A 25,237-nucleotide genomic window follows, 5' to 3' on the forward strand; every position below is an offset into this window, starting at 1 on the left:
ATCTGAATTCTTTGAGGATAATTGAAAGAAATAATGCACTTAAAATAAAAATGGCATTTATCTTAATGACTTAAAACTATTAATGAATATATCTGAAACATCCGCCTTTTAAAAATATTACATATTGAAAAAATGTTAGTTGAACCCAGTTCTTCTTCCTACAAGTAAACTTTCAACTTGTTCTTAGCCTTCTCATATTTTCAACAGAGCTTAAAAAGCCATAACTGCAGTTCTCAGTTCAGAAATTTCTAAAACACAAGGTTTTGAGTAAGCCTTTTGAGATCTTTGAATCATCAACTGATTTTTGTTAAAATAAGGATGTTGGCTAGCTGACATGTTTAGCGTTTGGAGTGGTGTTTTCTTGCGGGGGAGGTTTGTTTTGTTTTGTTATTAAGCCATGATAAGCAGTATCTTTTACAAAAGAGAAAGCAAAAAACTCAGAAAACATTCAAGTTAACAAAACTTCTAGTGTGAGAACAGTACTTGGAGAAACAAAGGTTGAATTCCAGTTCTTATTTTTCTCTCTTTTTTAATATCCAACTCTGAACCACATCTAGCAGATACAAAGCTGTCTTCTGAAATCAGCTGGCAAAAGCTGTATTGCATTTGCTGCTCATTGCAAATAATACTGGGTTGTAATAGGCTTTGATGGTTGAAGTTATGGAAATTGTGAACTGGTTCTATTGAAATGTACAGCCACATTATTTTATATTGTATTTTAGTTTATATTGTACAGAACATACTTCCTCACTTTTGATTTTTTCCTAGTGTGTTGGATGTTAGACAAAGTATCAGTGCATGTTGTATAGGAGCTGTGAAGAGTCAGGAAGAATTCTTTCTGGATCAGGGTAATATGTGAAGTGAGACATGGGAAAAAATGATTGAGAGAGAAAAGGACAGAAACTGGGGAAATATAGAGAGTGCAGGAACCTGTCAACAACAAAATGGCTGAGTTATGGTTGCACTAGGAAAAATTCCATCAAGTTCTCATTAAATACAACAAATGGAAAAATGTTAGAATAATAGAAATGTTTGCCTGTATTAAACAGAAGACTTAAGTGTTTTAGGGAAATGGGTTTTCCCCCCTGCCATGGCAATGAAAAGTATGACTAGTAGAATAAGTTTCAGATATATAAAGTATTCCACAGTAATATGCATGAGATGACCCCTTTCTTGCAGAAGTTGTTTCACATATCCTGCCATTATTTTGGGAGTATGTTGTTGACTCCTTATACTATGATGAGCTTTGTCTCATATCGACTTGAGTTTTTTAGTCTCATACTATTCTACCAATCCTTGGCAAGTAAGTTCAGTTTTCTAGCACTTGCTAGAATTCTTAAATGCTTTGTGCATAAGTGAAGGGTTCGTAATGGGTATTTGTGAATGGCAAATTAGTCTGTCTTTAGCAAGCATCAGGCACAAGAGATATTGCTTTAGTAAGTTAGCAAAATATAAAAAACCAAAACTAAACAAAGTGAAGGTTATATTAAATAAGAATATTATATAATCAGATGAGCTAATAGAAACAAGGGAAGTGATACAGAGAGAAGTAGAGGAGATACTTAAAACAATGCTGGAAGAAGAATTATTGCATCTTAACAGAAAAAATTGTGCGAAAACAATAAAAAACATTAGCAGCAAAGATGTAGTTTTTCAAAGCTGCTATTGATTAGAAAATTGACAAGTGTGATAATATAAATGGTATGTTAAAGGATATAAAATTGCTAAGGCATTTTTAATTTCATGGATTTTGGGGGGTTTTTGTATCTGAGCAAATGTATGTTTCTCTGTGACTTCTAAGTGTAATTTTTTGATTAAAAGGTATAGTGTTTATTTTTCAAGTCCTAATAGATGGTAGAATCTCATTCTGAAATGTTTTGAATGCTATTTTTGTGTAGAATTCATGTCTATGTGACTCATGTGAATGCTGTAAAGGAGTGAAAAAATGAGATGAGCTGCACCTTGTTTTTTATAATTTAACTGGGGAATGGATGTCCAGTCTTCTTATTGACACTCTGACACAGTACCTTGGGGTGCATTAACATGGTGCTGTTTCCTTACTGTGCTGTAGTTTACCTTTCATAAATAACTGATCAACACTTCTAGCTTTATTTAATATTTTTTTATATAAACAGAGATATATTATTCTGTAATAAAATATATCCTCTTACATCTGCTGTGGTGCAAAATGTTGTTTGCTTTGCAAGATTAAATAGATAATGTAGTGCAGTAAATGTTTTGTGGTACTATTAACAGAAGCATGGCTTTTAAAAATTTATTTCTTAAACAGCCATGCATGGAAATATGTATTAAAATATTTTCAAGGATTTAAATCTTAGAAATATTTCACTCTGGTTTAAGTCAAGAGATCATGTAGGAGTTTTTCCTTTGAATAACCTTAATATCAAAAGAGAGATGTTATTTTTACAGCGTAGGAAATCTAAGAACATTAAATATCTGTCATTGAAGAATTTAAACTTCAGGGTTAGTATAAAGAATTTTAAATTAAATGAATAATTTTTAATACATTAAAGTATATGTTGATGTGATAAACAATCAAGGCAGTATATGAAATAAAAACTTACCTAGGAGATACTTGATTGAAGCTTTGTCTGTGCTCTGTCAGAATATACTGAGACTCACTCAGCAGATAGGAAGCCTTTTTCTATTTGAAATGCATTGTGCACTCTCGTCTTGTGATTTCTTTTCCACAGCGTTTCCTTGTTCACTGCTTTGCTCTTGTGGTATTGGTTGTTTCCAGTTTATTTCCAGGTATCTTCAATATCCGAGTTCTTCCACATTCAGGATTTTTGTTAATTCTGCCCTGATCAGGTAACAGAAAGGACCTGTGAACTTTGCATCTTTCCCTCCCCACCAGAAAAAAATATAAAAAAAGGGCAAATGCACTGACCCCAGTTAACTCAAGTATTCAGCACTCATTCAAAAAAATCTTTAAATATTTTATATCCAGGACATTCCATGTATTTTCTGGTGCTATTCCAACACTGAAAAGTTATTTCCCTACACGTTTTGGTAGCCTCCCCAGTTTAGATTTTTGTAGGAAATATATATGATCAGTAGACATCAGGTCTTAACTTTTAATCCATGCAACATTATTCTGTGAAGGATGATGAAGGTCTGCCTCTCTCAGCTCCTCATACTTCTGTCAGACACAGATGTGAAATGCTGCTTTACAGAGAGGGGAAAAAAAAATCCTGAAGGGTGTAGTATTTTGTCGTCTCTCAGGACAGTGAGCACGCATGGCATCAAAGAGTGGCAGATAGGAGCTATTCAAACCAGTCGCTGAACTGACAGGATGACGCTTCCATACATAATAGAACCAGTAATTATTTCTTCTGATGGACAGCAGTGTATACTAGATGAAAAAAGCAGCAGATGATAATACTAGGTTTGATACGTTCTCTGTGTTTTAACAGCTTGTCATTAAGAAACACACCAGGAAAAAAACTGCTGTTTTGGGATATGATCAGGTAAAACAGACCAGAGTTGTTTTGACAGGGTAGATGTCATTCATAGGGTTAAAAACTCCAGTCAGGTTAAGGTCTATTCAAAGCTAGCTTTTTATAAAAGAGATGTTCTAACGGATCTGCTTTTAAAATCATGGTTTGTGTTTTGCTTCATGTAGCCTTTCATTTGGGGAGTCTGGCTGTTGTCTTGTAGGTTTTCATTTATAACTTAATTTATAGATTAAATCCACACATTTCATTTTTTTTTCCCCTGCAAAAGGAAATCTTACTGTTTTAAAAAAATATTTTTCAAAGGACTCTGTATGAAGATTGTGTTCAAACTCATTACACACTTCATATCATAAACACTCACAAATCTATTTCTAATTAATTTAGAAATTTAAATTGCCTGACTTAATGTTGAGGAACTGCTCTCTCAAGGTTAATATAGAAAAAATACAGAAGATATTTTGAAGAACTCACTTCAGTGTAGCATAAGCTTTCATAAATATAAAGTATGATGGATAAAATCTTCATTCATAGTATCAATGTTGTTAAGGGCAACATATGAAAGATTGCGGGGAAAATAATGTGATGTTTTGAAATTTTTCTTAAAATAGAGAGGTTTTTTCCCTCTCTGAATCTTCCTTAGTGTAACTTTTCTTTTTAAATTTATTGACAAAAAGATACTTACAATCAATTTCTTTCTTTTTTTGCCTTCTGTACCTTGAAGGTGAAGAAGTGATAAGATGATGACTACTTTAAAACCAGGGTGAAATATAAACCTCGCCAAAAAGGTGATGGGAGAAAGGGCTACTTCTGGTTTGTACTTGTTTGCTCTAAGTATGAGGAACCTCTCACATCATTGAAGAAGAAAACTTACCTTCCTCTTCCTTGTTATGTTGGAGAGCATCTGGATAAAGCTTTTTCTAGTTTATCTAGTCAAAAATCATGAGCACAGTTATGCCCTCATATCACATCAAATAACTTTTGGAATATTTTTGATCTCTAGCTTGAATTCTATCTAGCTCCAGAACAAATCCAAGCCGAGAAGTATATGACGGCTGTAACTTTAAATCAAAGTTGTCTATTTTGTCTCTTTAGATAACAAGTCGAGTTGCCAAGGATACAATGGGTACATGATATAAAGTCCATGCTGAAAGTACTGGAATGAGGCATACTTTCTGAAATAATATTAACACTTTCTCTCTCATGATTTCTGTCTTCACTTATACAGTCTATGCCTGGAGCTGCTGCCCAAGCTGAACTGGAAGTGTCCTAAATTTATTAGCATATTTCATGACAGCATTGATTCTTATGAAAACCTTCCAAGTAATTGGAATCTGACAAGGCACTACCTTTGTATTCTCAGATAATCTTTTGGGAGGCAAACACTAGCCTGGTCTGCCTCCCCCCTTGCAAATCCCAAACTATCAAATATCAACTCTGTGATTATCCCCTGAAGAAGTCCTGAAGCACAAAATAGTTATATATATACACAAAATGTATAAATATCCCACTTTTTTCCCCTCTTCAGGACAAGGTAAACTGAGCTTTGTGTGTGTTAGTATCAAAAGTATTCTGCTGTGTCAAACTTGGAGATAAGGATAATTCGGATAAAGCAACATGATAAAATTTAGGGGATGATAATAATTCTGACATCTTGACAACTTTAGTCCAGGATAAGACATGACTGATGTTAAGAATTCAAACACTGAAGATAAAGGTGGTTAAAATTTTCGACCTTGAATACAACATAAGGAATCGTATTTTTACCATGGTGCCCTGAAAATCTTTTCTGTTTGGCCAATCTGCAACAGGAATAAGTTATATATAAGCTGCATGACTAAAGTGGGTATAACATCTGTGGTGGAAAATGTTGCTGGTATGACTGAAGTAGCAAAAGCTTCAAGCACGCAGCACTGAGCACTCCAAAGGACCTATAGTCCATCTTGTGACTGGATATCTCCTGTGTGACAGTCAGTGCTGCACTAGGGGACTTACGTCCTTACAGAGTTTGGGTACCTTGGACTCCCAGGGTGGCCTGATGAGGGATTCCATGTCTGTACATAACACCAGCTGACATGAAGTTCTCACACCTCTGAGCCAGCAGTAAAGTATCACAGGGGACTGTCTATGTCCCTCTGCTTCGTTTTATTTTGATCACAGGCATGTTGTCTTCTGCGTAATTTTGTGACAGCAGAAAAGTTAACTTTGTAGTGAGGCAAAAATCCCGTACTTGGACAGACTTCTGTTTCAGTTCCTACTTTTTTGAGTGGTCTTATGCACAAAAAGACTACTATGTAGCTTTAGTTAACAATGGGTTGAAACTGCGCCTGAAAATTTGATCTAGGGTGAATAATGTACTTACCTGCTTTGAGAAGAGTGCTTTTAAAAAGTTGCATAAGAAGTAATCAGAATGCTTTCTTAAAAACACTTTACATTTTAAGTGTGTGAGCATTTGCTTTGAAAGCTCACTGAAATTATATTGCAATCTCACAGTGATATTTAATATTTACAGTATCAAAGCTTGTACCTTTGCAAATAGTAATAAGCCATGTATTGTCTTAGTCCATTCCCAATTAATAATTATGGATTCTTCAAGTCCTAAAGGCCAAGTCTTACCCCCACTGTATGAAAGTAATTCGTCAAATATATTGGAAAAAACATTTTTCTAATAAGACTGAGTGACCAGTAAAGCTGTATCTCAATGAATCTTTTCTTCAAGTTATAAAATGCAATGCTAACATTAGCATTGCAAATGAATTTGAAAAAACCTAAAAGAAGACATAGTGTTAGAGAACACTTCTAAGCATTTTCCTTGTTGAGAATTTTATCAAATATTTACCATTTATCTAATGAACAGCTATACACATGGAAATCCTATTTTTACCTTTTTTGTGAATATTGTCATTCAGCTTTTAGAGAGCTGTAAGATTACAGGTTTCAAGCAAGTTGATAACTAGTAGTTGCTTCTCAGACAAAAGTGGTGTATTTATCAGAATTTTTAAATTGCTGAAGAACTAATGTTCTGAAGAAAATGTCATTATTATTTCTGCTTTTGTTGCGAAAAGTATTTAATGCCTTTGTGAAAAAAATACGCTTTTGCCTTCTTTAATCCCTTTTTTTTTTGCAGGGAGGGGAGGTGAATATGTTGTGTCTGAAAATAAAAATAGTCTTAAAAGTTTTAAAATTTTGAAATCAATTGGATAATTAACACTGAATAATTTTTGACTTAAGAACATGTCCACCTGATTAATTATTTAGAATTTAAAAGCAATATATCCTAGCTCTCAGTGATAGTAATACTTAGGCATTTCTTAAAATTTATTTTCTTCTCATTAAATGGGTGTTTCCTGTAGTCTGGAAAATGGTATAGATCAACAAGCTCAAAAGAGAAATGGAATGAGCTTAGGAGAAAAGGCGTTTTTGTTACCTAGGAAATGAGTGAGTAAAAGTACTTAGCACAACTGTTATCATGTCAGACATCTGAGGGCTTTTGTGTTTCCTAGATTTTAGTTATGGCAGTAAAGCTAGACTTGATACAAAGTGGCTTTAATATGAAATTCTTTGGAAAGACAGACAAATAGTTTGTTTTCTACTTTTCTAGTCAAAGTGTTGCTAGTAGATGAATTTGGACAGAACGCTGTAATAAAAATGTATTCCACTACTCCTAATAATGATAATTTAACATTATTTCTAGTGCCATTTGTTGCTACTAACATTTTGCTGGAAATTTTATTCAGTGAAATTTTGCAAGATTGACACTTGCAATTAAACTTTTTCTTTTTTTTGAGAATGGTAACTAGTGTGCTGAAACAGATTCTAATGAACTTTTTTTAGAATAAATTAATTGAACATTTTTGTGTATTAAAATTTTACTGTCTTGGTATGTTTTTTCGCCTGTTATTTCAATATTAGAAGCAGCCAAAGATTTCTGCTTTTGTTTAACACAGTATTAGGAAGGGTAAGTCATGATTGTTTCACAAATATATGAGCTTCAATTATATTTTTAATCACATTTTAATTAATTGATCAGTGTTTGTGAATGTGCTGTCTGATTCAGCCAAATTACAGCAGGTTGCTGTTACTAAACTATTCAGATTGGTAACAAATTATGGAACTGTTTTGAAGACGGAACAGTCTTGTATAATTGCTATTTGTTAACTTGTGATATCTGATGAATATGTGCTCACCAGATGCTGGCCAGATATCTTTCGATTGACTCTCTTTTTTAGACTGTTCATGAACAAAATGGATTAGTACCTTGGAAGTGTTTTGGATTTTAAACTATTTTGTCAGCCCTACCCCTCACCTGTGTTAAAGGCAAGTTTTGCTGGTTTACTTGGGTTGTTTTTGGTGGCTTATTTTGGTGGGGGTTTTTTGGTTTTGTTTTGTTTTTGTAAAGGTAAGGAGCAATAGCACTGTGACCACAAATTTTGGAAGACTTTGTGGGAGGTCGTGTCAAAGATTTTAAAGTTTTGCTTATGCATATCCTTCCTTTCTCTCTCACTAGAAATTTGATCTTTCTAGTTGCCATAACAACTTCATAATAGCAGCACATTTACTGCTGTAGTTAAGGTTGTGTCAGCACTTCCATTATAAGCTACTGTTTTTAGGAATTTCTAATTTATTCACAGGCTTAAAAATGGCATACAGTAAGTCTATGTAATTGGTTTTAATGTATGGTACCAACTTTTTGAAAGCTGCTGTTGTCTGATCTTGGATGGCATGTATAAAATAGCATATTGTTCCAAGTGTGGTTTTTTTTTATTTTCTTTTTTTTACTAAGAAGCAGCAAAACATTTTTAGTCTAAAATTAATTTTGACTGGTTCCCATCTGCCAGAGGTATGTGAATCAACATGTTCTTTTGCTTTACCACAATGCCCCATCATAAGATAGACCCATCTGTTCCTGTTAGTTAAAAGGTTAGTGTGAACATGGCACTTTTCTGGGAAGCAGAAAAAATATAACCTTTTTAATAACAAAGTTTCCTATCTCATTAAGAAATAAATGTTTGACATCTTCAATACTTTTATAATTATTTTTATGTTAAATAAAGACTAGCAATGTTTAATGGTGGATGATTTTTGAAAGGCAAGAAGTAGAGGGAGAATCTGTTTCTAGTATTGAAGAAAGTCAGTTATTCATGCAGTTCCTCTTACAGAGTTCTGGCAAGGAATTGTGTCTTAACTACAATGCAACTTTCTGAAATATGGAAATTGTTTAACCTGGGAAATGTGTCAAAGCAGTTACATAATTTGCTGAAGGTGTTCTTTAACTCCTTGGGTGATACCACTAAACCTGTGATAAAGGGATTGTTTGAAGACTTTATTTCACCCAAATAGATATTGGGGTTTTTATTTAAACACATTTTGTCGAGATGAAGAATGAGGGATGGGACCACCTTACTTTGAAATGATTTATTGCTCAAGTAGACAGATAAGATATCAGTTTCAAGGCATGAGCTTTAGAGGAGCAACAAGTCAGCCATTGCTCAAGGAAGTCATGAGCTTCTTCTTTGCACAGCAATATATAACATTTTAGCACAATAGGCAGTTGACACAAAGCTTGTTTTCATTTAATAACCTATCACTTTTGCTTAATTTTGCTGCACTGAATCTCTCTCTTAGCTACTAAGCTGACAGGTCACGTACTCATACACACCTCTATTATAGTTTCTAGATCTCTAACCTACTCTGTAAGTCACACTATTACAGCTTAAACCTCAAACTATTTTACTTAATATAATTTCTTACCTACTCTAGGCATATTCTTACTTATAACTATAGAGATATAAGTTTATAATTTCTCTACCCAGTGTCTGTGTACCTTCATCAATACATTAACCTAAGCTCTTTCCAAGGCTGCAGATCAAACCCTTCAGCATCTGTAGAAGTTTCTATTTTTCAGTTTCCAACAACATTTATTTCAGGCAAATTTACAAGGCACAGCACAAACTGGCTGTCCTGAATAATTATGAACTATATACTTCTGAGGATTCATAGGATTTTTGTTTGCTTTGTTTTTTACCTATCTTATTGCCAAGCATATTGCAAGACACTTGCCCCTAATACAGAATCGTGTGGTTTTGCTGTAGGAAACAGTATAACAGTATGTTATAAAAAAGCCTCAAAACTTTCATATTATTTTTAATCCCAAATTGTTCTTATTTTACTTTGAAGTCTTTGCTTACATAAAATTACTGAAATTTGAAACATGTTCTTTTTTCTTTAGTTAATCTATGGTTCTACTTCAGTGTAATAAAATATAGTGGCAGCTATTTTGACATTTGTATCACCTTGATAGATGTTTGTAAAACTTCAGCAACAAGGTGTAACTTTAAAAGAAAGAATAATTTGATTTGAATAATCTGTAGTAATCACAGCTGTTCATTTCAAAGACAAATTTATTTGTTTTTTTACTTTTAAAGGAAAATATATCTAATTTACTCATCCTAGTTAGAAAGTATTTGTTTAAGTATATCTTATTCTGAAGAAAGATTATAGGTACTTCTCAACTATATAATAAATATAAATAGTTTTTTTAAAGCTCATTGATGCCTTCAGCACGGACTTCCTGTTTGACTCTAGACAGGTGAAATATTCAGCCTGGATATCCTATGTCCAAACACTTCATTGCTCTTTTATTGCTTCACTCTTAATGTGTTTTCCATTTCCCTGCCAGAATTGATTTAATTGTTAGCTGTTTTCTATAGCATGACTTTGAAATCATATTCAGAAAATTGCTTTTGAGTGTTTTTTCCCAATTGAGTATAAGACTGAACAGCCAAAACCCTATAAATGTTGCAAGAAAACCCACTTAACTGCTCCATAAAGAAATTATTTTGAAAGTGCTACATTATTATGGTATTTGTAAATGGAGTTTGTTTTTCTAGGTTTTATAGAAGTCTGTATTTGTACTTCTATCATCTTTTGTTAGTTTCTCCTTTTACTTCTTTCCCATTCCCTGAATTCATGGAGCTTTGATTTTCTGAGGGTTCTTAGATCTGGAGGATTAATTTTAAATTTAAGCATGAAGGGTTAGTGGCTTTCTAGCTTCTGTGTTCTGCTGTGATTCTTATTGTAAAAGATTTTGTCCTTTCTGTGATAAGTAAGAATTAATGGAAAATTTTGCATCCTTTGCAGACTTCATATCTGTGAGAAGTCTGCAACTGTCTTCATGGGAGTAAGTAGCTGAACAGAATCTTAGCTTGGTGCTGTTCTTCAATAATGCACTTCAGATGAGAGGAATTATGGAAAGGAGTTGTTTAATGTTGCAGGCTTTGGGATAAACGGTAGTCTTTCTATATTTACTTTGCAATCTGTAAGGCAGTTCTCTGGAGCTGTTGAACTTACCTTAGTTCAAAGGTTTTGCTAGAAATCCTTAGAAAGATCTCCCTCTATCAATGATGATTGGAGTAAAAGATAAGTTTTGATGTCAGTTTCACCTCAGAACAGCAGTATAAAACTAGTAGTATTAATATATTCTGGGTTGTTGGGATAAGTTGTTGCAAAAGCTTTTCTTTTTTTAAATACGGGCAATGTTGATCTTCAATATATTAGAGATTAGGTTGGGGAAGTATTATTTATGAACAGAAGATTTAAATAGAAGTACAGATCAGGATTTGTGTTTTTTTAAAGCCCATGGTGTTCAAACTGTATAAGCTATTATCTATAATTGCCTAGGTACAGCTTGTTTCCAGAAACAATCAGCAATAGGTCCCCTTTCTTCTTCATGTCTTATATAATATTGAAAACAGTTTCCTTAAAAAATATTACATGGTTGCAAAATTACTGAAATTAAAAAAAGCTTTTTGGACATTGGACACTAATATAAAATTTTGTGTCCTTTCTTTCCAATAGATAAACATTAATTTCACTGAAATTCTGTTGTTCAGCCTTCAGTTGAGCTAAGCTTCAAATTTTAAGTTTCAGACTTATCTGAAAGGTTAATAGTTTCCTGTAGTTTTTTTTCCTAGGTTAACAAATGTTGTTTGCGAGCCATGTGTGTATATGTCATCCAGCAGATAATCATGTGTCTGAAAAACACATGCCTGTAATTCAGGTGATTTCATAGTGATGTTGTGTGGTTCATTCTCTGTCTTGTGATGTGACATGAGCTTGATGTTTGTATTCTGCAGAAGGGCAGAGCCATCCCACAAGACACAAAGCTTGCTAGTTTCCCAGTAAGTGAGGAATGATCTCTGAAGTCTTCCAGGAGAGGTAGAAAAACAGGTCTTGTTCAAAAACCTCAATAATATTTCTGCTGTGTCTTTGCTTTTATCCATGTATTATTCAGGAAAAGGAAGTCCTTTCTTCCTCCTTTCAGATTGTATACAGGCTTTTCTAAAGACTCATTTTGTAAGCTTGTAAATTTTGAAGTGAAATCCATACACAAAAAATATAATTTGAACTTGCCTAATAATTAGGATGTAATTAAGGACTACTGTAGTGGTACAGTTTAAAATCTAGTCCATTAAGTAATGAATTCATAATATTAAAGGTGCTGGAATTCCAGTTCATTCATCCAAATTCTGCGTCTGTTAAGTGCGATCTATTAAGTAACCTTCTATGGTTTATGTGTTTTAATCCTATAATTTTTCCAGTTTAAAATCGTCTACTGGAGCCTTTGCTAGAACTAAGAATTAATGAAGTAATGAATTCACTTTTGCAGGCTACTTAAAAGCTAGTTCTAACAATAGATAAGGAGGTCTAAAGGAGAAAGGAATCCAGCTCTCATTTGGAAGGGGAATATTAATGAATGAGGTACTACTGAGTGTGCACACTGGAAGGCCAAAAAAAACAGGAAAGGTGAGAAAGTTATAAATGTCTCTGCATCATGAGTACATTATCTTGCTGTTTTACATAGATGTAGGGATATTCTTTGTTGAGATTCATACTTGTGCGTTTTAGTCAACACTTCATTATTTAATTAAAGAATCCTGAAAGCAGGAGTTTATCTCTGCCCACTTGCGGAGCAGGGACTGGAATTGTGTCTCAGAAGGAGGATGTTTGGTTGAGGGTTTCTTTCCCTCCTGAGGATTTACTGCTGCAGCATTGGGAACTGGAAAAAAAACCTCAGCAGGGTATCTTTATAATTATTTGTGACAGATTCCAATTAACTCTCTTTCATTTTAAAATTATTTTAGAATTTTTAGCAAGACTGTATTTTGATACCTCATGGTTTTTTTTACAATTTCAAGAATGCTATATTTGCAGGATAAACTACGTGTAATGCAATACTTATCTGTTTGCATGCTGAGTGTTTTAATTATGCTTAGTTACAATTTTTTAAATTGCATTTTTAAAAGTTTGTCAAGTAAAGATGTCCTGAGAGAATTAGCGTCTTGCTGAGTAGTGCTGGGGTAAGCAAATAGCATCTTCAAACACCTATTTGGGCATGCAATTCTGGTTTTGTCACTGAAAATACAGGTCAAAAAGTGTACCCTTACACCTTAGTGTCCGATGCTTCTTCCTACATCTGGAGTAGGAATGTACAGTAGGAAAGACCCAATAAGTTCTAATAGTTAACTCATTATTTAAATGGTACTGTAATGCAATTGTTTTCCATTTCATCATTCAGCTGGGGATTACGAAAAAATATACTTTGTTTTTTCATTATGTGCTTTTTTGAGTGACTCAATGTATGAATGCATTTGTCATCTGGATTATGAGTATCGTGCTTTATGCCTTATCTCAGCCTTATTTTTAAAGAATCTCTGTCTTTTCTTCCAATCACACAGACGTCAAGTCTCAGAGGGGAGCACAAGACTCATGCTTCTGTGATTCATCACATGGTCTCCTGCTTCACTGCAGGCATCCTGCATAATGGCAGCAAAAGACTCCTATCTCAGTACCCTTCTGTCTGTACGTATAAAGCGTACTTGGGTAGAAGAGGAAAGATTTGCAGACTAAAGAGGCCTGGCCATCAGGAGCTGGGTGAGAGCCAACAGGGCTGTGCAGAAGCACGGAGGAAGCCTCAGGCCCTATCTTGAAGTTGTGGTACCTGCAGGACAGGGACATGTCTCACATGAGCAGATACAGATACATGTCTGCATCATCAGTGAACAGGATTACCCATTCCCATTGTTGTGCTTAATGCACACAACTTCTACAGGTGATTCTAATTTACTTCAGAGAACTGCTTTTTGGGAAAGTTTGTCTTGTTGGCTGCCACTTTAAAAGAGTGATGAACATTGAAATTTAGTGCTTTCAAAAGAATGCATCTCTGCAGTTAAAATATCCCTTACAAAGACACAGCCACTCATGTGATGGGAAGAAACAGGAAGTTAAGTTGTGGTTCTGTTAATCTAGGGACTTTGACTATCTTCAGAAATGTCAGGCTTTGCTTCCTGCTGGGTATTTGAATGGAGCAGTGTTCCATGAAATCTACACTCAGATGAAATAGGCTGTGTATGCAGAGGGAAATTTTGTTGTTCTGTCCTTTGTCTTTCTAGGAGATTTGTTTGACCTGCCTCTTGAGGAATAGCATATCTTCCCAGTCGCCTGTTTTCCATAATTTGAATTCATTTTTTTGGGGTAGCCATCAAGGACCATTTTTCTCCCTTTCCCCTGCAGGGAGTGGGGAGTGGGAAAGGGATTGTCTGCAAAAATCATATTTGTTACCTATGTGCAGCAAGCCAATAATCAACTATCAAAAATTTTTATTATTTGTACATTTTATAAAATGAAGGAATTAGCGTTCATTGCCTACAAGTTGCATAAGTCTCTTATTTATTTGTATTCTATTTTCTATTGGTTAATGGTTCTCTCATTTCCCACAATGATTACTCCACATGCTCAGGCTTTCTCTTTTTTTGGGTCGGTGGGTGTATTGTTCCAGTGGTCCCAATCTCCCCCTGCTGGGATTACCTTTTAGGCAGTTGGAGCCAATTTCAGCACACTTGCTGGGTTGGGTTTATTGGTTTCTTCCTTATCTTGGGAGCTCTGCCAAGTGGTCCATAAATTCTGCATTCTTTGTGTCCACTTTCAGTGGGCATCCTACTTCCCAAGCCATGTTAACCTCCCCCTAGGTCTGAGATTGCTGAAGCATGTCCAGCTCTGTACCTTAACAAGGCAATTCTACCAACAAGTAATTTGTGTTTCTAGCTCATGGACATCACTTGGAGCTTGCATGTTAGCTGCTCTGTGTCATGGATTAAATCTCCTTTCTTGTTCATCAGGCCTGAAAGCACATAAAGACCAAACATCAAAGAACATCCTTTCTTTAAAATATTTTTACATAGTCCACATTTTGCAACACTGTTGCAGTATCATGTTTAACAGAGAGACATAAAAATAAGAAATTAAATCTTAGAATGTAGAAGTTATCTGTGTTCTTTAGCTCCCATTTGACTGGTCCAGGATATGTAAAATTCACCTTCTAGAAGAAAATGGGATCTGTGAAACAGCTGCATGCTTTTCAGTAGCTTTAGGAACAATTAGCAATGAGAGCAATTTCATGCATTTCATAAATCAGTGAGATTCTAGAAATATTTGAGACTATTTTGTGTATTAGTTGGGACAGTTAACAGTTCAGTGTTTTTTTTTTTAAAATTTGTTTTCTGGGCTTTTTTAATATCATTCATTGGGTATATGGATAGATATGTATGCTTCAGAGACTTCCTTTTTCATCATCCACTTTCCTGTTATCTCAGTAAAAACTCTTGCAAAAAACATCTTAAATGTATTAAAAATATCTTGAAAATATTACAGCTGACAGCATTTTCTGCCTAGGAGAAAAGAAGTGCTGTTTGTTTAATGAATTAAAGATGACATTTACTTCCAACAGCCAAGGAGGTGCTGCTATCTGTAGAAACACCTTGGTTAACAATCTTGACTTTGAAACCAATCCAAATGCTGAGTACAAAATGTACCCTCTGTTATAAAACATGGTTTTTTTGATCAGGTGATCTACTTCTGAAAGTAAAAGAGAAGATGAATATTCTGTTGGTATAACAGAAAACAGTATTTTAATTGTAATGAGTCTCATTATAGAAGTATGTTGAGCATGTTGATTTAGATGTTTTATTTCTTCTGTGTGTGTTCCAAATCGCTTTAGTCTTCTATGCAGACCATACTGATAGCACAACTTCAAAATTTATTGAGCATTTTGATGTAATCCACAGGATATACACTCAAAAATGTTAAATTATATCTCAGTTAAAGAGTGGAAACTATATATACCCATTTGGAAGTCCTTTATTTGATGTTCTTGAAGTAAGCAAGCACCTTCTTTGGTAAGACAGTGTTCAGAAAAATGACATTGGACTAATCAAACATAGAAGATTAGTCTCAGGTAAGCCTTGTTTTTTTTATTACTTACAGTGACTTTGAAATAATATTTCAGTTAAATTTTATAGTTTATACTTCTATAATACTATAACCTTGTAGTGGATGTGAGGGCTGGTTCTCTAGTGAATAATGATGAATGACGATATTTATTGATAGTAATGGATATGATTATAATGGATGGTATTTTATGAAAATAATAGAATATAAAGAAAAAATGTATTGAAAGTTAAAAGTAAATGTAGAATTTAGAATTAGTCCTTGTCTCGAAGCCGCTGGATTTTTCTATTTTTTAAACAAATCAGAATTTTAATGAAGCTTTATTTATGGCAATCAGTAAGGAAAACTTTAGCGGCAGAGTTTCAGGTGGCTTGCTGCTGGGAATTCTTTGAATGAAATGTTGCCTAGATAATGATTTATTTATTTTTTGATTATGTTCTTAAATAGAAGTAGTGATGCCACTAGTGGAATCTACTAAGGAAACCAGATTTTAAAAAATCAGTTCATTTATAGTATTTGTTAATAAAAATAAGAAATTAAATTAGAGGAAACTGTAATATTTCTTCTGAAAGTATGAAAGGCACAATTCTCTTCTGGTGATTGCATTTTAACAGCAGTAAAGCCCATCTGCTTCTCAGAGTTTCTTGGCAACTTCTGTGCACTAGAAATTATAAATGCTTTAAATGATACTGCAAGTTGTATAATTTTGTTTTACTGGAGCCCTTATTGGAACACACTGTTCTAACGAAGTGTGACTAGATATAATATGTATTTATACTTTCTTTGGTGAGTTTGGTGTGGAAATTTTTCAACGTTTATGATTAAATAAATCTCTCAGAAGCTCTGGCACTCAACACAGAAAAGTGAGCTGTCGTAGAATGCATGTATTAAATTGTAAAATATTATTTCATTGGGGTTGTGTCATTAAATATTGGATGGATTCCTTTATTGTCTAGGTAGACACTTATCCAGGTCAAAAATCAGATGACAGAGAGGTTTGAACGTAACTATTCTGATCTTCCCATATTTGTTTTACTGATACATAAGTGTAATTTTGGTGGAAAACACAGGAAAATAATCTGAGAGAGTTAAGATTGGAGAAAAATAGGGAAAGAAAATGGACACTTCAAACTAAAAAAAACCCCAAAACCAACTACAGAAAATCTGAATTTGGCCTGGGAAAGAGATTGCCCAGCAGTTTGTTAACATTGCATATATGTGTTTGATACTTCCAATAAGACTTGAAGAAATTAGATGTTTCTGGTGTCATGAAGGAACAGAATAAGAGTCTGCTGTGGTCAAAAAAATGCAGAGCAGAACCACACAAAGGATCTAGCGTAAGAGTAATTGAAAATTGCATTCTTGTCTAATTATTTCTGCTACTAGTGTTGTTGTAGGTATTTGAATAAAACTGGGTAAAGAAATTGCCCTGATGCTAAGCAGGGAGGAAAGTTGCTATCAGGTAAAAGCAGGAGAATGAAAGCTTTGAATATCTTTCCTTTTTTGGATAAATTCACACTAACTAGATCCTCTCTAACTGGATAGCTAACGTATTTTTGACAGCATTTGGAAGAGGGTTATTAGAGAAATCTGTAAATATTACCAGTTTCAAATTTCCACTTAGTTGAAGTAATATTGGAGAGGAAAGAATATCCTTCCTCTGTTGTTTCACTTTGCCTTAGGCAACTACTTGTCACAAGTCATGGAGGTGAGATACTGTGTGATCAGCCATCAGTCTGAAGAAGTACAACCATTCTTAAGTTCTAAAGAAAAAATATTAAATAGGGAGTCTAGCCTTGGTATGTTCGACTATCTCTATATGTTTGACGTTTAGATACCAGGAATAATTTCTTCATGAAAAGGGTTGTTAAGCATTGGAACAGACTGCCCAGGGAGGTGTGGTGTTCAAGAAATGACTGGACATGGCACTTAGTGCTATGCTCTAGTTGACAAGGTGGTGATAAGTCAAAAGTTGGACTTGATAACCTTGGAGGTCTTTTACAACCTAAATGATTCTGTGATTTTGTGAAACTGTATGGATGTTATAGGTTCACATGATAATTCAGGTTGTCAGTCTTCAGAAGGTCTCTAGTCCAGCCTTTTGAGCAAATCAAGGTCAGCTGTGCTCAGACAATGTTGTGCAGGGCTTTATCCAGTAGGAATCTCAAAGGTTGGCATTGGCAGAACCTGCTCCACAGCCTGACCCATGGTGAAAATGTTTTTCCTTATATACAGTCTGAACCTCTAATTTCAATTTATTTTGGTTGTTTCTTGTTCTTCCCTCCACGCACACTGATTACCCTGGCTCAATAATTTTGATAACCTCCCCATAGGTGCTGGCAGGCTGCTGTTAGGTCTCCCCTAAAGCTGTCTCCTGTGCAGGCTGAACAAGTCTTATTCCCTCAGCCGTTACTCACAGGCAAGAGCTCCAGCTCCCAGCCATCCTTCTGGCTCTGCTGAACTCACTGCCGTTTACTGGTGTCTGTTCTGGGGGCCCAAACCAGTGCAATATTCCAGATGTGATCTGAGCACCTCTGAGAAAGCGCTGCTGTCTCCCAAGCAGCTTGCTGCCTGGCCAGGCCCCTGCTGCAGCCTGGATACATCTTCGTGGTGGAGATGAAAGGTGACGTATGTACATTGCAGTTAGATAGGGTTTAGATTAAACATGGAAAAAATAATACTTACAAACAAAACAGCCAAATATTTTGAGTAAACTTGCTAAAGACACTGGAGAGTCTCAGTCACTGACTGTCTTCTACAACAAGCTAGGAAAACCTCTTCCAGGAATGACATAGGAGTAGGTGAGCCTGCTTGGGAAAAAAAAACCCATCTAGATGTTCATTGTGAGCCTTGTTCAAGTTCTGTGATTTCACAGTAGTCTGAACAGGAACAAAAGGGCCCAACATTTTCCTTCTAAATATTATTAACTGCTTGAATTAACATTGTATGAAATAATTAGGTTTATATGGATGAACATAGCCCTACATACCAAAAGCTGTAAAAGTGAGAACAGAGGAAAATATTTGAGCATGTGTCACCATTTCTGTTCTGTATTCCATTTCAATATGAATTATTAAAGTTCAGCACTCAAGCAAGGCTCACTTAGCAATATCCTTTTATACTTCTCACATTTAATGATACTGTTTCCATCTTTAATTTGATTATTGTTATATTATTCTCAAAACAGTATCCTTTTCTTGTGGCATGTAATGTGATACTGTATCACTGAAAGTTGAAAGAAATGTCTGAGGCAACTGGCAATCCTAGAAATGACCACTTACATTTCTTCACTGTCTTCATGGGCTACTTTTTAAAGACTTATTTCAGACTCAGATTAGTTATATTGTCATTTTATTAAATCTTCTTTGAGCTAATAACCTGTAATGCAGTGAGTATGATTTAAATTGTACTCCTGATTGTAATATAGAATACAAGTACCATGGTGATCAAATAAAATCAATTTGTATAATGGGCTTCTAGATGACTGTGTGATTACCATATTTTTAAATTTCTGTTACAAAGCTATAGATAGAATTTATTGAATTTTTTATTAGAAATTAGGACCAATGCCTCTTGTCAGGTGTGTCCATTTAAGTGATTGACTTTAGATTTAGTAATACAATATTTATATCAAAAATAGAATGAAAATTCATGGAGTTTGCCTCTGAAGAAGCAGAAACCTACCCTGGAAAGATTTATTTTCCTCCTCATTGCTCCAACCAAAATTCGAATCCACAGATTTGTGTCTTTTTGTGTGTGTGTGTTCTGGTCCATTTGGCAAGTATCTTTCAGGTGTAGTGAGGACCAGGGTCACTACTGCTTCCACAGCTTGCTTGAAATACATACATTAATGGTTGTGTTTCAATAAATGCTAACTAAAAAGGGAATGTAAGACTAAAAATGTATTTAATGCTTCATTACTTACTCTACTCCCTTGAGTTTTTAGAATGCTTTAGTTTGAAGAAACATTGACAGACATTGTTTCTGCTATATTTGTGTTCCCAGAAGTACTCAAATATGACTATGTATTGTGGATTCTAAATGCAAAAAGCAAGCAGGGAACAGAGTCCGTGTGATACTAAGTCACACAGGCGTCTCACTCTGCCCTGGGAAAGCATAAGGAATCCAAACAGTCCTTGGTAAAGGACAACAATCTTTGCAGGTGTTGTTTAGTCAAGGGGTGGTGTTCCACTTAACCAATGATGTGATGTGTTGCTTTAATAACCAACGAGTTTTACCTCTTGGACCTTCTCCAACATGTGTATAAAAGAAAATAAAGAATAATAAACTTTGCTCTCTTGGACAATGCAGCTGAGAGAGTCATGTCATGATTCTCGCCATTCCTAATATAGTGTGACAGTGTATGACAACCTTCCTATTGGTCATTTGTATGTTTAAAAAGGACAAATGAATTAACAAAAAATGGAATTTCTCCATTTGGGAATTTAAAAAATTTGTACACTTTGGACTACGTCTTAAGAACTTCAAGGTTAAAGATGAAACTCTCTAAGCAGGTGTGTGTATGTGAAAAACTGCCTTTGTATTAATAATCATGCTGAACATATATATATGTGTATATATATACATATATATATATACAATATATTTGTGTTTGTCTAATGATATCTATTTTCTTTTTCCTGAGTGTTCTGCTGATCATGCAGAAAAAGTGAAAAATTCACATGAAGTACTAACACAGAATCCTATTAAAATACAAGCCCAAACAAGCAGGAAGCAAGTTCAGGGTGCATTCTCTATTTGTGTATGTATTCATGCAGAATTCAGGCAAATTACTTATTCTGTTGTGAATTAAGGGAATTAAGGCAGATATTGTCATGTGGGATTAGTCTGATTAAAACCTGGGGAATATCTGTAGTAGAGCAAAATGGAAAAATAAAAAAAAAAAGTGACTAAAAAAGAAAAAAGCAGTGACTGCTTTGTGCAGTCTGATCCTCTCCTCTTGTAACCGGTATCTATAATTGTGTATAAATGAGAGACTGTTAGGACTGTAAATATGCTTTTCCTTTCTGACATGTTTCCTGCCTGTTGCTTGGTTACCAGTACTTTGCCACACATACGTGCAAGGTATTAGCTCATTCTTCTGTCTTCACTCTTTCAGCTTTAGTGAAATACATGATCAAAATTCATTATTTTATTTCTCTGCCTCTAGCTATTAAGGGTTAAATGACTTAACATCCTAGAAGATTTAGAAGTGGTTATGCATAATTTATTAATCTCATATGGAAGAATAGACTGTTCCACTATATATGTATGAGTCTTTCAGGGTAGTTTTGATTTTTTTATTTTAGTTTTTTATTTCCTTTTTTTTGAAAATAAAGTTCTTTACTAGTTGCTATGAAACAACCGAATGGCTTACCATAAACTGTCATCATGACCTTTGCCAATGATGGTAGTCTTTGCCATTTCCCCTCTAACTTATCCACAGTATAATGTTAGTGTCAGGATCTCTACAGAATGACACACAGTATCTTAAGTATTTCTATTGTGTCTGTCGCCATGGTACCTGGTAGCTTTCAACAAGTAGAATGAAGCAGTAAAGAATGCAGGTTAATATATGTTATATTTGTTTAAATGACTGATTTTTAAATTTCCCCGTGAATAGTCATGGAAACAGGAAACTGAATTAAGAGATTGAATAGATGAATGCAAGAGTAGTCATATTCTCTCTATATTGTCTCTTCCCATCAAAAAGAATGGATTAATACTTGATTTATAAATTGTCAAACAGGCAAAAGTGGAAACAAGTTGAGAAAATTCTTTAATGTCAGTTGAAGGTATGTTAATAGAATAATTCTAACTTGAGCAGTCCAGAGTTTTTAAATGAGTCTTCAATGCACTGCATTGAATTTTCTTAAAATATTTTTTCTGTACATCTTGATATTGGTAGCCATTTTATAATTTCAATAATGTTAACTGATACTTGTTACAAATGTGCCATTTTACAGTAATTTCTGAGGCAAGTATGTCTTGGGGTATCAGATGTTGGAAGAATAATGCTGTAGTTAGATTTTCTCTAACATTCATAAATGGAAAATGCTTGCAAGGTAAGATGACATATTTAACTTTTTAAGGTACAAAAAAAGACAACGTCAGCATGATGTTAGCACTGAAAACTCTAATGTAGATTAATGTATACATTAAAGTTTAAAATGCTTCTTTCTGAGGTAGTTGCTTTAATAAAGTCCCTTCTCTTCCTTTCTGGAAGATTATGTGTGTAATACCTTGAACTGTGTCTGAATCTGATAACTTCTTTAGGAGCTACCTACCATCATTATAATTTTTGGCATATTACAATTAACTCTCTTACTAAAGAGGAAAACCCTCTTGCACCTGAACTACACAAATATAAATCTTCACTTTTTAAAGGAAATCCAGTTATCTCTCTGCTTCAGTAAATCTGGTTTAAACTCTACATTCTTTAGGTGACACCAGTAGTAAAACTGTGGGCTTCCACTGCTTGTCATTCCAATGTGAGAAGAAGCAACAGGGAACCATCTACCCCAGGAGCATGGACTATGTTAAAAAATATGCCTAAAAGCCTATTTAACTTTTAATCTCAAAACTTGAATAATTTTCATTATTCCCTTTGAATCCTTTTCATTCATAAACTAGTTAGGTACTAAAATGTCAAATAGTGTAAACTTTCTACAAAAATTGCAAGTAGTTTCTCTTGTATCACATAAGTAGCCATGAGGGAATGAGTGTGTCTTCATTAATGGAACTGGAAGCAGGTGTTGATTTATGGCTATCTGTGCAGGTATTGACATCTGCTATTCTTTAATTGCTGTTGCTTATTCAATTCCAAGCAAAATTATTGCTTACTACTAATCCTATATCAATATACTATTATTATCATATTAAATTTTGGGGGGTTTTTGCTTAAGAAAATGGGTACAGATTTTCTAAAAGAACAAAGTTAACCCTATTTAATTAAAGCAATAAGATAAAAAAACCCTCAGAAATAGTAGCTTGAGATGAAATAAAATCAATAAGATTAAAAAACCCTCAGAAATAGTGGCTTGAGATGAATTTAGCTTTTATTCAGTTCCTTACTGTGCAGTTCTTAGAGGTCTCAAAATGCTGTCTCCAGTGGCTTTCAACAGTGAAAGGCAGAATGTGGCTTTAAAAAATGCTAAGTTAGCAGAGTGAAGAGCAGTTGGCCTGAAGGCAGGGGAGAGGTTGATGTGAACATAAAGAAGTCTTTCTTTCCTCAGTTTAGTTTCAGTATTCTCATTTGTGTTCAGGTAAACACTTGACTGAAATTTTGATCTTAATGGAACTAGAGAAATAGGAAGCTCATGTTTTAGTTTTGATATCAATTTTTAATGCTAGCTTTATCTTGAAGTTTTTGAACACATTTGCATGGATGATCATGTTTATGAGTGACTGTATCCTAAAGATACAGGTAGAACAAACCTTTTCTGTGCTAATATGTTACTTTTAAAATGTTTCCTGGTGAATTTTTATTACCCAAACTTGGTATTTTTTATGTGTCTAAGTAAGTATCAGTGAAATTACCTGATAAGATTAAGTTTTTAACTGCTAACATAGTCTGTATATCAGAGGCCCATTTTAAAGACTAAGGTAGAAAGATTTAAGTTTAAACAGTCCTTTCTCCAGTCATTAGCTTCAATGTTAATGATGGTAATAGTAGAAGGAATCAGTGCTATTTCCGCCATCCCTTTTACAAGTTGAAGGAAAAAAAGTCCATGTCACTAATTTGTTTATATAAAACATTTTACAAACTAGTTTACTAGAGGTAGTAGTACAAATAATCCTTTAAATATCATTATAGATTAAAGGTTTCATTCTGCCACCTTCGTTCATATTAAGTTCTGCCCTGTTTTTCAAGCATTTCTTTGGTTTTTGTAAGACCAGTGTATGGGTAAAATTCTACTGAAGTAGAGCCTGTTTGTTTTCCTTGATTTTCTTGTATAGTTTTAAATTCATTGTACTGTTTTCTACTCTCTTATCTAAGTACTTTTGTATAATTAATGAAACTGTGAGTTTTTCTGAGGTTGCCTTTCAGCTTGTTTCCATTCTCTGTCTTTTCCCCTGATACTCTGTTCATTTAGATGTGGAGGAATAGATTATGTATGTCAAAAAGCCTTGATAGCAAAAGTATCTGAAACAGGTAAAAGAGAGTTATTAGTCAGTCAGGTATGAACTGTAAATCAGTCAGGTAGGGCAATAATAGCACATTTTCTAACTCTCCTCACCGTATTATATTCATTATTTATTTTATAAAAACATCTGTATTCTTCAGAGTAGGATTCATTGGAAGGTGAATTCCTTTTTCTGAAGACTTTATAAACCAGGCATTCAAAACTGTAATATGCTAAATTTCCTACCAACCTCAGCTTGTAACTAGGAAACACAGTGTATGAAAACTAAAGTAGAAAGTAAATGGGAATTTAGGTTTTATTGCTTCCCTGTGATTTAAATTAAAATTTGGTGACAACTCTATAGCCTTCTGTCTTTCATATCTTAATGATTTCAAATTGGAAATTTATTAACATGAATCAGGGTAAGACTGTGTAGTCAACCCTAGATTTGACAGTGACTGAAATTTTTAAATAATTCTCTGGCATAATACCCTGAAAATAAATAAAAGTTTTCTGGAAGTTCTTCTCAAAAATAGTAATTCCCACGGTCAAGGAGAATACTAAGTTTATTTACTTTACAGTTTGTTTATATAAACACTTCTCTGTTCCTGGTGTTTATGATCTGGACAGTTGTCACTCTATGTTATTACTGGTTTAAACCTATAGATTTGCTAATTGTTCTGTGCTGGTTGTTGCATTTTTTTGAATGAGTAAGAGGATGAGTTTTAAATTTCATTTCTTTGAGAAACATATTCAAGAGCTCATCTTTACCTGGTGTGTTATGGTCACAAAATCTGGAGCTTTGTTCAAAAGCTTCACCTGCTATTACGTTACATTAGAATTTGTTACATAGATCAAAAATTATGGTTAGATACACAAATGGTGTATCTCATAAATCATATTTCGTTAAGAATTAGTCTTGAAAGTAATGTGTTTCAAAATGTTTTTTAAATGCATTTTCTGTAGGCTTATTGTTCCACTTTTTTTACATTTACAGTCATACAACTGTGTGATCAGTTATAATTTGATGGGTAGCTATCCTGATTTAGCCATTACATCATTCAGGAAAACAGAAACACTTACTTCCTTTTGCTAGTGGTTGTCCATCTCAAGTTCTGATTATCAATGTCAAGACTTTTCAGTTCAGATATAGGTAACTGTGGAATTTTTTTCTTTTAATGTTGATGTATTTATACATATATTGATGTCATATATTGAGTCTTGGTGAGTGTAAGTTACATTTCTTTGAGAGACAAAGGAATGCACCAATGTCAGTGCAGAGGAAATGACAGAATTATTCCTGTGGTTGAAACTGAAGAGAGTTATTCCAGGCAGAGTACAGTCTTGATA

The 25,237-nt window shown here is 34.2% G+C and overlaps 2 protein-coding genes across 2 annotated transcripts in view; one reads left to right on the forward strand and one right to left on the reverse strand.

The window, feature by feature from the left end:
* CHRM5 (cholinergic receptor muscarinic 5) overlaps nucleotides 1–2,649 on the reverse strand; it is a 44,309-nt gene extending 41,660 nt beyond the window's left edge. Inside the window, exon 1 of the mRNA XM_005520342.2 lies at nucleotides 2,586–2,649. The gene's annotated coding sequence lies outside the window, so the exon portion shown is untranslated. The remainder of the gene's footprint in view (nucleotides 1–2,585) is intronic.
* The window catches only part of AVEN (apoptosis and caspase activation inhibitor), an 88,027-nt gene that overhangs the window by 34,862 nt on the left and 27,928 nt on the right, over nucleotides 1–25,237 (forward strand). The gene's annotated exons all lie outside the window — the stretch shown is intronic.

This window comes from Pseudopodoces humilis, chromosome 7 (genome assembly GCF_049639895.1).
Source record: "Pseudopodoces humilis isolate 2021_Gansu_Grassland_sample_001 chromosome 7, ASM4963989v1, whole genome shotgun sequence".
Classification (NCBI taxonomy): Eukaryota; Metazoa; Chordata; class Aves; order Passeriformes; family Paridae; genus Pseudopodoces; species Pseudopodoces humilis.